Genomic DNA, 10,251 nt, shown 5'->3' with positions numbered 1-10,251 from the left:
ACCTCCACCTCTCTCTCTCCCTGTCTCTCTCCTCTCCATGTCATTGTTTTCAGTTTATCCTCCTTTAAAAGCTTCAGAATAAAACATTGTCTTTTTTTTTTAATCTAACTCACTTTGTTTAACGGCTGCTCCTTTCCTTTCCTGTTTAATTTTTAATTCAACCTCTAAAATACAAAAATTCTAGAAGTAAACAAAACACATCTACAGAGGTCAGAAGCGAGCATACTTTTTGAGTATTCCTTCACAAGATTTTTTTTTTTTTAATGTTAACCATATTTTTTATATTATGTCACCTTTTTCCATTTAATTATTTAATGCTGATTGACACCAATTTTAGATTAAATGTGCACTATGTTACTTTCCTGGAGGAGGGTCTGCTGCTTGCTTGTCTCCATGGAGAGCTTTCATCTTTGCCATGAATGTGTAAAAGTATGACATTAAACTCCATTAAACTCCAATTTACATTTATTCAGTTACATATAAATACAGAGATTGTTAAGGTAAAAACACCTTTAAAACTGTGAATTATTACTTTGAGCAGGTTTGCCACAGATCTGACTTGTAACTTGACCTGGTGCCTGTGTCCATAGAGATAGAGAACTTTAATGCCAGACTGTGGAACATTGTAGGCCAAGCATCAAATATTTAGAGTGTCAGAGGGGTGAAATTGAGATTATTGCTTTAGGAAGGGCATCTAACATACATGCAAAAACACTGTGATACACTCCCAGAAGGAAAAAATCATAAATGCAAAAAAGTCACATACATTATCTTTTAATGGTTTTAATAATTGCAATCAAATGCCCAGTGAGACTTAATGAAAGATGACAGGCAATTAGCCCTGTGATTAAACACCACATGCACACGTCGTGATGGTTCAGTTAAGTAGGAACAATAAACAGTTTAAAAATAGCCTTAGTATTGATAGTTTCTTATTGCACTTGGCCTTTCCCACCCACGTAGACAAACAACAAACCAATGGAGTATTTCCTCTTCTCTGCAGGCTGTCCCTAGAGTTAAAGGAGCTGGTAGTGTATGCACTACAAAAAGTGAAATCTAGCTAAGTTAAAATTAGATGAGTAAAGAAAGTTTAAACTTGATTTGAGTAAGTTTGAATCGGTACGTAATATTATCTACCAATGCACAAGATCTTTTATACTTGAAATATTAAAATACATCTTGTTACACATAAGATGAGAACAACAACAAATCTTTCCAGTTAAAATGAGAAGTAAAATCTTATTCTATTGACAGATAATCAGACACAAGTTGAATCTACACAAATCAAGTAAAATGTTCTTAATTGAATTCATATTTAACTTACCTAGATATAGCTTTTTGCAGTGTGGTGTGGTGTTCTTATTTGAACAGGAACAGAGCACAACAATGAACAAGACTAGTGTAGTATTTTCATTAGAAGGTCTGAATCTCTTGTGTTACTGTGTTCTGGGGTTCTGTGTAGCATTGATTGGGTTCATTACAGTGATTGTGCCTGTGGTGTTCAAAGTCGATCTGTGTCCCATGTCAGCCAGAGTGCAGAGGGTGAACAGTGGAATACAGCTATATTGGTGTAAGCACTGGGGTAGTGGTGTATGCAAATGTTATAGCCCACAATCAGTGTTAGGAAGTAACTGACTACTACTACAATGACGTTCCTACATTAAAAGGAATACATGACAGTACTTCATCATGTAATTTTGGTTTGAACTGTACAGTATTAGTGAGGAAAAAAAATAGCTCTTGCAGTTGTCTATAGATAGATATACAGACACCGTTTTTTTTGTTTGTTTGTTTTTTGGCTTTATTTAGGCTACATTTACTACTATTCGGTCTCTTACTATGTGAACAATACACATTTGTAAAGTTTTGTAAAGCATCTAATGTTATGACTGTGAAGTAAAGTTGGTAAACTCTTATCCGGTATCTAAACGTTTTGGACCATGGGCGGACATCTAACTTACTGTCTCTCTGTTATATGTAAAATGCAACCTAGTGTCACTTTCACTAATGCTTATTAGCAGAGGGGGTATTGTTTTGTAGATCTGCAAAATTAAAACATCGATAAAAGGTCAGCAAAAACAGTTGAAGGTTATAGCATAGTTTTGATAGATTGTCATAATGTTGGAAAAAAAGGAAATACACATTTTTGTCAGTATTGCCTATAACCCTTTGTTGTGAATGCTTTCTGGGTTACATGGGATGCCAATGGTGACATGTCCAGGGGGCAGTGCCACACATATATAATGCATGTATGAGTTCTTATCAATAAACCACCCCATATGTTACAGTATAGGGTCTTTCCAACTGTCTCTCCATTATCTGAACATAAGTCGTACTTGCTCTTATGATGCACATTTGGAGGCTCATTGACTCTGAAGGTTGATAGAAAGTAGTGAGTCGAATGAATGAACACCAGTGGACCAAATTCTCACTAAAGGGCAATTCTGAATATAATACACCATTAATGGGTAGGGGCTGGGTAGTTTTGGAGAAGAAGCCATTTCTTTCTGCACTACTTAAAGGTGTATTGTGCAACTTTTCTTGTGCAGGATCCACCACCCTCTTCACCGTTGTGGTGAAGAGGGAGCTGAGCTGAAAGGCGAAGCTCTCGATTTACCGGTCAGTCTTGTTCCTACTCTCACCTATGGTCATAAGCTCTGGGTAGAGACCGAAAGGACGAGATCGCGGATACAAGCGCTTGAAATGGGTTTCCTCCGCAGGGTGGCTGGGCGCTCCCTTAGAGATAGGGTGAGGAGCTCAGTCACACGGGAGGAGCTTGGAGTAGAGCCGCTGCTCCTCCACGTCGAGAGGAGCCAGTTGAGGTGGCTCGGGCATCTGTTCCGGATGCCTCCTGGGCGCCTCCCTCGGGAGGTGTTCCGGGCATGTCCCACCGGGAGGAGGCCCCGGGCAAGACCCAAGACGCGCTGGAGGGACTATGTCTCTCGGCTGGCCTGGGAACGCCTCGGGGTTCCCCCGGAGGAGCTGGAGGACGTGTCTGGGGTGAAGGAAGTCTGGGAGTCCCTGCTTAGGCTGCTGCCCCCGCGACCCGGCCCCGGATAAGCGGACGAAAATGGATGGATGGATGGGTCCACCACCTGCTTTTCTCTATGGAGAGTAAACCAGGCCAAGTTACTGGTAGATCTGTGGAGAGGCAACCCCAGTCACAGTCAGAATGCCTGTTTTTCTAAGTGTTTTTAAGAAATAAAACAACCTGCAATTGAATACATATAAAGTTGATCTATTTAATGTTGTATTGTTTAACATCTGAAGCAGGCAATGACATATCCATAGAAACAAAAAGATGACAAACCCCCACCCAAAAAGTTACATAGTGCACCTTTAGGGCTACTATTGGGCCAAAGTTTGTATAAAGTATATGGATGAATACAAAAACAATACATTTTCACCCACTTTCTACATTTGAAAATCTTGAAAACAGATACCTGGAAACATACACAGATCCTCTTCTATAAGCAAAGCTGGACAGTTGCAGAGAAGAAACCCTTTAATATCTAATGATTTGAATTCATCCATTATGAATTGATTTTGTAGCAACACTGAATATGTCCCTCCTGGGCCACCATTGTTCACTTGCTCTGGTCTAAAGAGGTGGTCAGTGCAGGACATAGAATTATAATCTCTACTTTATTGATTTGTTTTTTCCATAATCACAAAAGCTCTTGTTATTTAACTTTAATTAGATATACCACCAATATTCCTAGAAAGCTCTCAACTATACAACCAATCCCTTTTTCTAGGAACCTTGTGCTTGGACTTGCATACTGGATTAAATGAAGCGAAGTGTTGTCTAGATCTAACGTGTATATCCCAGTCACCTTTGAGTCTGCCTTGCACAGTGTTGACATTTGAGTGAGTGAAAGTAAAGGTTACAGGTTGAAGACATAAAAAAACGTGTGTCTCTAAAGCTCAGGGCTGATTGTGCTCCTCCACATCATTTATTTATTGACAGTGGCTCTAAATATCTCCCACTCACTCTCTCTGGTGTCTCTACTCTGCACAGTATTTATAGATGTACTGTCATAGCAAGAGGACGGAGAAAGGAAGTGCTGTTTTAATTGTGTTTATGTTGGAAATGCGTGTTTTAAAGGTGTACTTGTACTTGTACTGTAACTTTTCTGGTGTTGGTGTCCATGGAGATTATATTGCTGTGCTTAGAATGTTTCACAGTATGACGTTTTGATATTTGTGTTTTATTTGATATTTGTGTTTTATTTATTTCATTTATTTCTCATTTTATTGCTCAAAAATACCTTGAAAAACATGCATTGTGACCTTGCAAACAAACGGAAGGTCACCTCTCCACAGATCTGACCTGACCTGCTTGTCGCTTCCTAATGCAATACAGAGGACCATCCAGGCAAAGCAATATCTCCATGGAGGCAACCAAGTGACACAAGAAAGGTTACATACTGCAGCTTTAATCTATAAACTGATTCTGGTCACCTGTAGAATTACAGCCATTAAAACAATTTTCTGTGATATACATAATAAAAATATAATAATGGTTTAAACATAGCTTTGAATAAACAACATCCAGTTTTTGTCCAGGTGGTTGTGAATATATTGTTTTTGTCTTATCTAATCAATCTACTCACATAGTATCACAAAGTAGTGTGTTCTTGTCAGTTCCAAGCCTAAATTAATTGTATTTGGAAGGGCATCTGGCATAATTTAAAAACAAATCAATGTTATTACCTGCGTATTTTGTATACATGATTACATCTATGAGGAAGTAATCAATCTTAGACTTTCTTTTAAAAAAAATATCTAATAAAACAACAACAGATAAAAAAATGTATAATAATAAAATAAAATCTTAGACTCAACTTCTACAATATACTATGGGACTAGATAGTAATGAGTGAAAAGTTGTTGTGGTAGTAAAAAATTTACTGTTATCCTCAGTTGGTCCTGACATTGAAGAAGAAATTGCAAACTGCTAAGAAAGCATTTTCACGACAACACCCACCTCCATGTCAGAAAACTAAAAACTAAAATGACTAAATGAATTATTAAAACTTACTCTTATGTAATTCAATTTCATGTTTTCTTCAATTATTCAATATTTATGATGTAGTGTCCTTTTTCAGCGATCTCACGGGGTTCTTACCTTGCTGTGAGCCGTTTTGTGATGAATTTCAAATTTAAACTTCTGAACCTAAACAATTTTGATATTAACTTTATGTAGAGCTTATACTGACCAACTAATTCAGAAAATATTACCATTATAATCCTCATTCATTCCTGGCTCAACTATTATTGGTTTTCAGATTCTGTAATATGTCATACACTCAGGTGGGGGCAAGAACCATGAATGTTTTATAGTACTGTGTTGTGAAATATAAAAAGGTAAATTAATGTTGAATGTGATCATTTCTATGAGTAGTCCTAGAATTTGCTACATTACAAAAAAAATAATAATAATTTTAGCCCAACCCATCTGTAATGAATAATATTGGTCTATGGAATTTTGTGTTCTGAAATATTGACTACTGTTTTTAGTATTGTAATATTGTTTGATAGATTTTTTATTATATATATATATATATTTTTTTTATTAATATAATGTAATATTGTTTAATTGCCATTTCACTGTGAGACTGGTGCAGAATAAACCAACCAGAGAAATGTATGACCAGGTCAGTTTATTTCTTTATTTTTGATGGAGACAATTGGTTTTAGGATGCACAATGTAAATTTGGAGGGTCCATCAGCTCTTTATCTCCATTTTTGTGCACTGAAATAATGAATACCCCTTCAATGCATTCCTTTAGTCTATAATGGCAGTGAACGTCTCTTTGGTGTACATCTAACTGGTCTCATTCAATACTTCCATTGTGTAAAATCCTGAACTTGATCCAAACTTTGAACTTTAGCATCCTACTTGTCAATGCTCTGATGCCTTGTTTATTGTCAACACACTCTTTTTGATGTACAGCAGCTTGATGCATATTTTAAAGCTTCCATGTTAGTCCGGATGGTACATGTATACGCTCTGTTCTTGCAGTGAGCTAAAAGACCTTGAAAAGCGCTCAGGCCTGTTCTTTTACTCAGTCATAATGGATAGCATGGTCTGCCTCGGGGTGCTTCTTTATTTGGACATTGGTTTAGTTGTGTTCTTTTGCTTGACCACAGTATATGAAAGACTCAGGCCAGACTCCAGTTTATTTATAACAACAATTGAGGGAGAAGAGGTAGAAGAGGTTAGATAGGAGTGAGTGTGTCAGACTAGTTGTAGAATTTCAAGGTCTTATATTATTCAAAATTTACTCTTGTGAGCTTTCAGCCATGTTATAATGTTGTTACCTTCTCGAAAATATTGTGTTTTGTTTCATTCACACATGTTTGAGTTTATTATTCTTCTTTCTACATCTCCAAAGCTCTAAATGGTCAGTCCCACCTTGAGATGTCATGTAGAGGTAGTTTTCACATAGAGGTAAGTTAACACATACCTCTTACCTTTTGATTAGACATTGGCAATTCTAGACACTGATCAGAAAATAGTGTAATATAGGCCCTTTAAGTGAAGACATTATGAAAATACACACAGGAGCATATACTTTATTAATGTGATTTTATAGGGAAGTGAAAGACTTTTTTTTAGTAATCATATATGCTAAAAACTGTGTACACGTGTACCTGATGGAGGGTCCGTCACCAGCTTCGCTCCACCACAGTACGGAATTTAATTGAAAATGCATTCTTACTATGGGAACATTATATAGCATATGCTTAGGATCAAAGTACATTATTGCTCAAGGAGTTCTGACAAGACTTACCCAAAGGAGGATGGAAAAGTGGATAAAGTAACTCCAGTAGATTACACTAAATAAAGACTAGAACTGCAGAGGAATCCATGCATGAACAGAAGGAGCTTGCATATCAGTTTAAGAACCATTGTGTGACAAAAGAAAAGCTTTTATCTTCCCTCTTGTGCCTCCTACATGTTTTTAAAGAATGTGTAATTCACCTCATTTGTTCTGACCACACATTTGCATAATTTGCATTCACTAAACCATCTATCTTTACTGTAAGAGCTGTGCTTCCATTTGAATATTCTGTTGAATGTTCTCTGTTGCCAGCAGTGCTTTCTTCCCTGTCATTGTCACTGTTATGGGCATAGACAGTATAAAGAAGTGGACTAAGGGAGTGTGGCGTTACCCATAGCATTCGCATCTAGTCCAGTGAAGCTCATGAGGCTAGCAGTTACAGGAGCAAATTTGCAGCCAGGTCGATATTAGGAATAGATATTTATGTACATACAAAATAGCAAAATAAAAACACCAGGATTATGTAGAGTGGGTTAATACAAACATTTTAAGACCAAAGTGATGAGGTTCACTGCAGCAGAGAGATGGGAGACAATTTCCAATACAAAGTCAAGAGTCAATGGAGCCAAAAGTGTCCCCATGCTTATTTCCTATTTGGAACACGATGGCTAGCAGGTTAGCTTTAGTTAGTTAGTTAGTTAGTTTATATATACAGTCTATGGTTATGAGTGATATTTTATACACAGTTAAAATGTAGGTTAAATGCAAAACTGGTTTTAAAGTGTGCTGTGATTAGCTTAAGATTGTAACAGACTGTAACAGACTGCAGCATAGTGTCTGTGGTGGCATTTTGACTTGTAGGTTAATTGGTGTCACTCTGGTAGAGGCCTATGGTGTAATACATAACATACAAAATGGCAAAGTGTGAAGTCCATAAGGGATGGGGCGTCACATGGAGCCTATGACATGAGTGACAGCTGGTGTGTGGGAGAGGGGAGATAAGACAGGACAAGACCTGGATTCTATATTGCCTACATAATCATAAATTCAAAACAGTGAGCCAAACATAACATAAATTTTTTAATTCAAATGACCAAATAATTACTATGTTTAATATGTTTAAATCAAATATGGCTTTTACTGATTATGGCCAAGTTGTTGGGTTGATTATCCAATATAATAAGCCTGACATTTGGTTTGCCAGATCCTATGACTAAACCCAGTTGTTTTGAATCTCTGATCTGAATGACCTCTACCCCAGCACCTGCAGCCAGTCATTAGTGCTAGTGCAGCCTCTGCAACTCCGTGAGTGAATTCGAGAGGTTCTGAGGTTTAACATAAGGCATGGCTTGTCCATATGCTGTCTTCTATGAGTACATTGGTAACCCTGCATCATTTATCATTGTAGTACCTTTTTAAACCATGAAGAGCGCAGGCTGAAACGTTGAATTTTAGCCTGTTGCCTCTTCTTTTGATTTATGAGTGGACGACTGGCGCCACCTTCTGGTCACATAGTAGGAAAAGCCCATAGAGTCTATGGTCTATGCCATAGATTGTATTTGGTAAGGAAAAAGCACGTGCCCTAGCCTCTGTAAATTGTCAATTAATATATTGGCAAACAAATGATGAACGTTAAATGTTGACTGATCTTTACTAGGCGTTCAACTTCGAGTTGGGCGGTATATTTTTCCAGCACACTCGTGAAGAAACCAGGGAGGCAAAACCAGGGTGGATTTCCGGATGTGGCCGGCAGATGGCGGCAGAGGGGTCTGTATGGATCGAGAGCAGTCTGTCTGAACCTTACAGCTGTCTGTGATTTAATATGTGAAATTAAAATGTAAAGATCATACCTTTTAAGAAGCTTAGTGATTCTAACAAATATTCTCAATGCACCATATCTTTTTATTAGTCCAAAAAATGTAAAAAAAAATTAATCGCCAGAGCCATGATCTTTTATTCTAATGTGTGTATAGATAAAGACCATTCAAAAACTATACTATAAAAACTAAACTAAAGTACACTGGAAAGGCCTAGATTTGTGTAGAATATTCAGTATTGACACTTACTGAAATTAATATCTAGTTTGCATGCTAGTCTTGTTGTACAGATCAGTATCTAGGAATTGATTCTTTTGATAACCATGGAGTGCAACTGTTCAATAACTCTGAACACATTTAGAGGACAATTTATTCCCCTAATATAAAATTAAATAAATAAAAATAAAAATTAAAAAAACATTGGAAACATTAGAATATCAATTCACCTATTTGTTAATATATATTATGCAAACTTGACTCTTGAGTTTTTAGCCATGTTAGGATTTTGATATCTCATCAAAAACCTAGACACCTGGAGTTGTGTTTTGTTCCATTCACACATGAGTAATCCTTTATTATTAATCTGTCTCACTGATCTGAATACATCCCCAAAAATCAAAATGCTATGTTCCATCTTGTGATATATTTTTCAAGTTAACAGCTACCTATTACCTTTAGTTCAGAAGAGATGGGCCATTCCAGGGCTGCAATTACCCACAATAATTCTAGTGAAAGTGTATATGTTTAAAAACACAGTGGAGACCATCTTGTATTACCACATGACATAACAAGGTGGAACAATGTGTTTTCTGTTTGAGAGAAGAATTCAGCCTAAATATGCAGTGTTTGTGTGTTAAATGTGTGTGAATGAAGCAAAACACAACCCCAGTTATGTTTGTGATGAGGAAACAATATTGAAACATAGCCCAGAAAATAGCCTAATGTGGGCAATTTAACCCAAAAGTGTATGTGTTTGCTTGTTGTGTGTTCCTAGCATAGGGCTAAATCATTCTCAAGCATGACTTTACCCCAGACCCACTGGTCGATGAAATCTATGAAATGAAACATATTAAAATAAATGGTGTATAATGAAACCTTGTTACACTAATGCTACCACAAAAGAGGAGTTTATTCTGACATTGATCCTCTCCTTTTTTCATAATAAACATTCAAATGTGTCTTTCAGGAAACTTGTGAAAGAGAACACTGGCCTGGAGCTACAGCCTCACATTAGACACACAGGGTCAAACCATTTAAAAAGTGAAAGTTTTAATACCGACAATGAGAAATGCATTTGTTTATAGGCCCACCTTTGCTGTTTCATTTCTTTTATTTATCTAGATGACTTGTAGCTTTATGCACACATCGCTAGTGCTAATCTTGTCCTGGATCAGCCCTGCGCATATTGAAAGGAGTTTATCGAGATACTGGCCTCAGGGGTGACGTATTTCACTATTTCAGGAATAAGGTGAATGCTACTTAAAAAAAATCATGCAACCCAAAGACCCATAGGTAACCATCACCGTGCGGAAATAGGAACAATAAAAAGAATAGAGAATAAAATAAGGAGTTCAATTGGGAAGCCATTAAAATGAATTGAAGATAAGACACATACCATTCCCTCATCTATTTAACATTCATTG

Source organism: Boleophthalmus pectinirostris, unplaced genomic scaffold, assembly GCF_026225935.1.
Source record: "Boleophthalmus pectinirostris isolate CB_2022bp ecotype Guang Dong unplaced genomic scaffold, ASM2622593v1 HiC_scaffold_10, whole genome shotgun sequence".
NCBI lineage: Eukaryota > Metazoa > Chordata > Actinopteri > Gobiiformes > Gobiidae > Boleophthalmus > Boleophthalmus pectinirostris.
This window is presented reverse-complemented; position numbering follows the sequence as displayed.